This window comes from Lepidochelys olivacea (assembly GCF_965140295.1).
Source record: "Lepidochelys olivacea isolate rLepOli2 genome assembly, chromosome: 1".
NCBI classification, from domain to species: Eukaryota; Metazoa; Chordata; order Testudines; family Cheloniidae; genus Lepidochelys; species Lepidochelys olivacea.
The window spans coordinates 84,386,658-84,392,878 of NC_140411.1; positions in this window are offsets into that span (position 1 = coordinate 84,386,658).

A 6,221-nucleotide genomic window follows, 5' to 3' on the forward strand; every position below is an offset into this window, starting at 1 on the left:
CTATTTTAATGTACTAAAATCTCAGGAATGAGAATGCATGCTAACATGTTATCAGTCTGACTGGCATGAGAGAAAATATCTCCTATCCTATGGGGGGTTGTTTTGTGTTCTAAAGTTACAATGTGGAAATTAAAACTAAGATAAATTTGTAATGGTTTATAAGTTATAAGATTTTCAAATAGACTGTGTTTGCTAAAATGTAAACCTAATATTTTGTAAATGTTCGTGAATATCATAAATAAGACTAAGATTTTGTCATGGTTATTTTTAGTAAAAGTCACAGACAGGTCACAGGCAATAAACAAAAAGTCAGGGAAGCCGTGACCAGTCTATGACTTTTGCTCCTGCGGCTCCATGGTTTCCCCCGCCACTAGGGTGGCTGGAGGCTGTGGGGTTCCCCTTCTGCCCACAGCGGCTGGGAGCTGAAGAGTGACCATATTTCCCAAAGAGAAAACAGGACACCCCCTGCTGCTCGTCTGAGGCATGTGTCCCAACTCCCACCCCACATGTGAGGCTGTCACCCGTCGCTGGAACCGGAGTCTGTCAACTGTCTTTGGAACCTTGCAGGGAGCTCCCTGTCACTGGAAGCATGCCAGGGCCCTGCTGGCTGCCAGCTCCAAAGTACCACAGCCCCAGGGGCTGAAGCAGAGACTGTCTCAGAAGTCTCTGGAAGTCACAGATTCACAGAACAAATAATTCTCCAGCAGTTAAGACCACAAAGTTACACTCCTTTTTATTTACTAATTGATAAGAGATTTCAGCTATTTACAGTAGTCTCATTACGTCTTTTTAGTGAATTTCCTCCTTTTGGGTTGTTGTCTCCAATTGTTTGAATTATCATGAAAAAATCCAGTCATTAAAAAATATAAACTTTGATTGTGCAAGATTAACAGATTAAGTAAAAATAGCTTACAAGAAATTTGGTTGCTAGATGCATTTTTGAGCATCCTCACAATTGCTACCCCATTAGTCATCTGCATTCTATGTAAAACAAGGCCCCTAATTCTGCAAACACTTCTGCACATGTTTAACATAACCCTCATAAGTAGACCCACTGAAGCCGAACTCCAACATGTACCTAGCTTTACTTGTGTGTTTGTAGGACACAAATGATTAGTAAATTACTTAAATTGGCAGTCCTATACTAGCTTAAAATAGATGTAAGCCCTCACATTATTAGAACACATTCAAAATACTAGGGTTTTGCCAGAAAAGTCTAAGTTAATCAAAGAGGTAATGCAATTAATTCCTATGAAAGGCTGACTTCCTCTGTGTACAGTGTATATATAAGATTGGAAGGATTAGATTTTTATCAGTAAATATCAATTTCACCAGACACACACAAACCAGCAAAACAATATTTCCGTTGATAATCAAAATTTAAAGGTAGGCAAAGAAAGAAGTGCTGCTTGAGAACTTATTCGAGTTAGTCAACTTTGAACTAGGCTTGTTACATATTGTCATAAATATAAAGGGAAGGCTAACTACCTTTAAATCCCTCCTGGCCAGAGGAAAAACCCTTTCACCTGCAGCGGGTTAAGAAGCTAAAGGTAACCTCGCTAGCACCTGACCAAAATGACCAATGAGGAGACAAGATACTTTCAAAGCTGGGGGGGCGGGGGGAACAAAGGGCTCTCTCTGTCTGTGTGTTGCTGTTGCTGGGACCAGAGCAGGAGTGCAGGTCAGAACTCCTGGAAAGGGTTAATAAGCAATCTAGTTAGATATGTGTTAGATTCTGTTTTGTTTAAATGGCTGATAAAATAAGTTGTGCTGAATGGAATGTATATTCCTGTTTTTGTGTCTTTTTGTAACTTAAGGTTTAGCCTCAAGGGATTCTCTATGTTTTGAATCTGATTACCCGGTAAGGTATTTACCATCCTGATTTTACAGAGGTGATTCTTTTACTTTTTCTTTAATTAAAATTCTTCTTTTAAGAACCTGATGGCTTTTTCCTTGTTCTTAAGATCCAAGGGTTTGGGTCTGTGTTCACCTATGCAGATTGGTGAGGATTTTTATCAAGCCTTCCCCAGGAAAGGGAGTATAGGGCTTGGGGGGATTTTGGGGGGAAAGATGTTTCCAAGTGGGCTCTTTCCCGGTTATATTTGTTAGACGCTTGGTGGTGGCAGCAATAAAGTCCAGGGACAAAAAGTAAAATAGTTTGTACCTTGGGGAAGTTTTAACCTAAGCTGGTAAAAATAAGCTTAGGGGGTTTTTCATGCAGGTCCCCACATCTGTACCCTAGAGTTCAGAGTGGGGAAGGAACCTTGACACATATGGATTAGTGAATGAATATTAAAACATTAGAGAGATGTTGATTTAAGGATATTTACTTTGTATATTTTGACATGTGATGCTGACAATTTGTGTTTTGATGGTTTATAAAGCTTTAACTTTTTGAATCTCAACGTCTATTGTCATTAAATAATTGTCCGACCCTCCCCATAATTCCTGTGACTGAACATTAAAATAGATAAAAATCTAAAATGCTTAAAACCCATAATTTTGCACAACTTTGGAAATGTTCTTGGATAAAATGGAGTGCATTTTAGCACTAGATGGAGTGCATTTTAGCAACAGTGGGGGAGGTTTAGATTGGATATTAGGAAAAACTTTTTCACTAAGAGGGTGGTGAAACACTGGAATGCGTTACCTAGGGAGGTGGTAGAATCTCCTTCCTTAGAGGTTTTGAAGGTCAGGCTTGACAAAGCCCTGGCTGGGATGATTTAACTGGGAATTGGTCCTGCTTTGAGCAGGGGGTTGGACTAGATGACCTTCTGGGGTCCCTTCCAACCCTGATATTCTATGATTCTATGAAAATGCTTAAAAATTAAGACTATTACCCATCAAAATTATTTTAAAAAATTGAATTCTGCCATGCTTATGCATATGCTGTACCTGCTGCCCAGTCAACAGCCTGTAGCAAAAATTACTAATGTAATCCTTTTGAGAAAGCATCTCCAAGCACCCTAGGTAAAGTGGTACATTGAAAAGTGAGTTGGAAAAATATGACTTAAAATAAAGGCAAGTCTGGCAGATGGATACTTAGCTAGTGCAGAACTGTCATGCAGCTAAACAGCCTGTATACACATGTGAGACAGTGAAAGTCTACTCTAAATGTCTCGGAAACATGAGCGGAAAGGGGAAACATTTTTTTTAAAAAACTGAGTAATATTATTTTAACAGGAGAAATTTGTACAATAGTTTTACATATTGTCTCATATTCTAGAATCTAAATATCCCAAGATGCTGAATGAATTACATGCTCTCAGTGCAGTAACTGGGCAAATGGAGTGCCCATACATTCAACAAATCCTTAGGCCTATATTCAGGTAAGCACGAAAGAACGTGCTTAAGTGCAATCCTGAAAAGGAATGCTTGTTGAATTGGAGCCTTAGATGTGGACCTCTTTTTATTGGGACAGGGAACATTGGCCAAGGCACTGGGGTTTTTCCCATACTCTCTTTGAAAAGTCCCATACGATCTTTAATTTTCACCAGCTCAAGTAGAAAACTTCAGTGACATCCCTCATCTAAACGACTGCACTCGTAGGCCCCCATCTACACTAAGGAAAGGATCCACTTCTACTTCCCCTCAAGTGGCCTTGAAAGCTGTTTAACTGCTAGTGTAAATTAACCAAACCATTTTCAGCACAGTTAGAGAAAATGTGTTTGACAGAATGTACCCCTAAGGGCTTGTCCACACTTGAAATGTTACAGTGTGGACACTACTTACACTGACAGGAGGGGTTCTCCTGTCACTGTAGGTAATCCATCTGCCTGGGAGGTTGTAGCTAGGTTGACAGAAGAATTCTTCCGTTCATCTAGCCCTGTCTACACCAAGGGTTAGGTTGGCTTAACTAACATTGCTCAGGGGTATGGGTCAATATAACTTTTTAGGTAGATGAGGCCTAAGTCTCATTCATGCTTTCCATAATGATGCTGAACATAGTTTTGTAGCAGTTGGTTTTCAACAACAGTTTGGGGAGATGGGTCAGGAAGGACCTATTGCAGGCAACCACTGTTAGCAGAGGATCATTTTCTTAGTGTGGATGGACACTCAAATCCTGATTTTCAGGGGTGCTGAGCTTCCACCACTCCAACTGATGCCAGTGAGAACTCACTTGTACAAATCAGACTCTAAGAATGTAGCACCCATCCTACAATTCACTGCAGTACATATGATCCTATTTTTCTTATGCTGTTAGCTAAACATCAAGTCTTACCAATTTTGAGTAATCAAAACTGTTCAGTCAAGCATGTAAAAGCTTGTTCTAACGTGATTTACTTTGAAGAAATGTTCTTGTAAAAAGTATGCTGTACAAACTAAATGATGACCTATATTAATGTCTAAGTGATGCCATATTTGAATGGATTCTTAATTAAAATAACTGATGTTATCCAGGAAATTGTTTATACATTATTGGATCCCCAATCAAGTGCTGAATAGAATTCAAATACTGTGTTAAGATCAGCATAAAAAATTATATCAAAATGGACTCCGCTTTTGCCACTACTAGCTGTGACACCGAAAACTTCCCAGAAGCACTGGTCTTCTCTGATAGGCAGAAGCACATTGCCACTGCAAGAAGACTCATCACAATAGTCCCAATCTTATATAAAAATTAAAACCCAGCACTGTCAAGGGGCTATGCTTTTGACCTAACATCAGAATTTCAAGGATGTAACTTTCCTCCTTCAAAGACACTTTAAAATTCTCCTTAAATAAGATCTGTATGTAATTCTGTCTCTTTCAATGATCTACTTATATGCCTGTTACTGCTTTGCCTGAGTACCAGAAAAACTAAAAAAAACTCAATGTAGGTATTCCTGTTAGGTCACTTTCCATTGGTAGCCAAAGTAAATGTGGTGGGTTTGAGTTTTAAATTATTAAATTTGCTCTTTGTATCCTTTATAAGTATTTATGAGGCTATATTTGTTATTTCTATTGAAATAGTAATGATGTTTCTTATACCTTTCATGTAACAATAACTATTTGACGTTCTATGTACATGGTGTTGTTGTTTTAGCCATGTTGGTCCCAGGATATTAGAGAGACAAGGTGGGTGAGATAATATCTTTTATTGGAGCAACTTCAACCTTTCAAGCTTACACAGAGATCTTCTTCAGGTCTTACCTTACCCACCTTCTCTCTCATTTTATATCTATATCATCATCATCATCTACTTCTACTCTATATCTATAGAAATACCTTCATGATTGTTTGTTTATGTTTGTTAGAAACATACAATAACATTATTTAATGCAATAATTGGTATTAAGGACAGTACCTTTTTGTTCTTCTTGAGTACTTCTTAAGGGAATAATAATTTTAGATTGTGCCTGGAAAAGTCTAGTTTATAATCTGCGCAAGGTTTTGCATCTGTTTTGCTAGCAGGATAAATGAATGCACTATGAAGAGAACTTTAATTATATCCACAACTACTTCAGTTCCTTATCAATATCTTGTAATTTATGACTGAGTATACATTCCTTGTTCATGTATATACCCCTCCATTGTATGGAACTGCAGTCACCTTATCTGATGTTGCTCATTGTCTGTCTCTCTAAATTATTTTAAATGTTGTTACCCTTCTCTTTTATATTCCAAGCAACAACACTGTTTGTATTAACAACTAAATGCAGAAATCTGATATTGCCTTCAAAGGTGTAGGTGTTTCTGACACACTTTCTGCTACTACATGGTGTATTCTGTCTTCAAACATTATTGCCCCCAGGCAGACATATGCCTTAGCTCCAGGAATGTATATTTTCTTTTGAAGTTTGTTTGCATTTCTAATTCACTGCAGGGTGCAAAGTTAAGATTTCTGAGCACTGAAACAAGGACCAATTACTATTTATTTTTCTGCATCTAGTCCACAGACATGTACAAACTGTTTCCATGTTTATTGTACACTATAGACTCATTACATGTTGACAGATAAAGTCTGTTCTAGACTGTGCCTGACCACTTTAGTTTACAATCTGGTCAGGGTTATGCATCAGTTTTGCTAGTCTGTCATATGAAAACCACCTCATAAATAACAAAACCAGAAGAACAACTTATTATCCACTAAAATAACATATGTTTGCATATAGTGAGGCCCTAAAAAACTTGTTTCATTTTGAATATGTAAGTAGAGTCATTAAGTAAGCTTCTGATTTAGCAAGGTATGTAAGTATATACATAACTTTAAGCACATAAGTAGTCCCATTAAAGTCAAT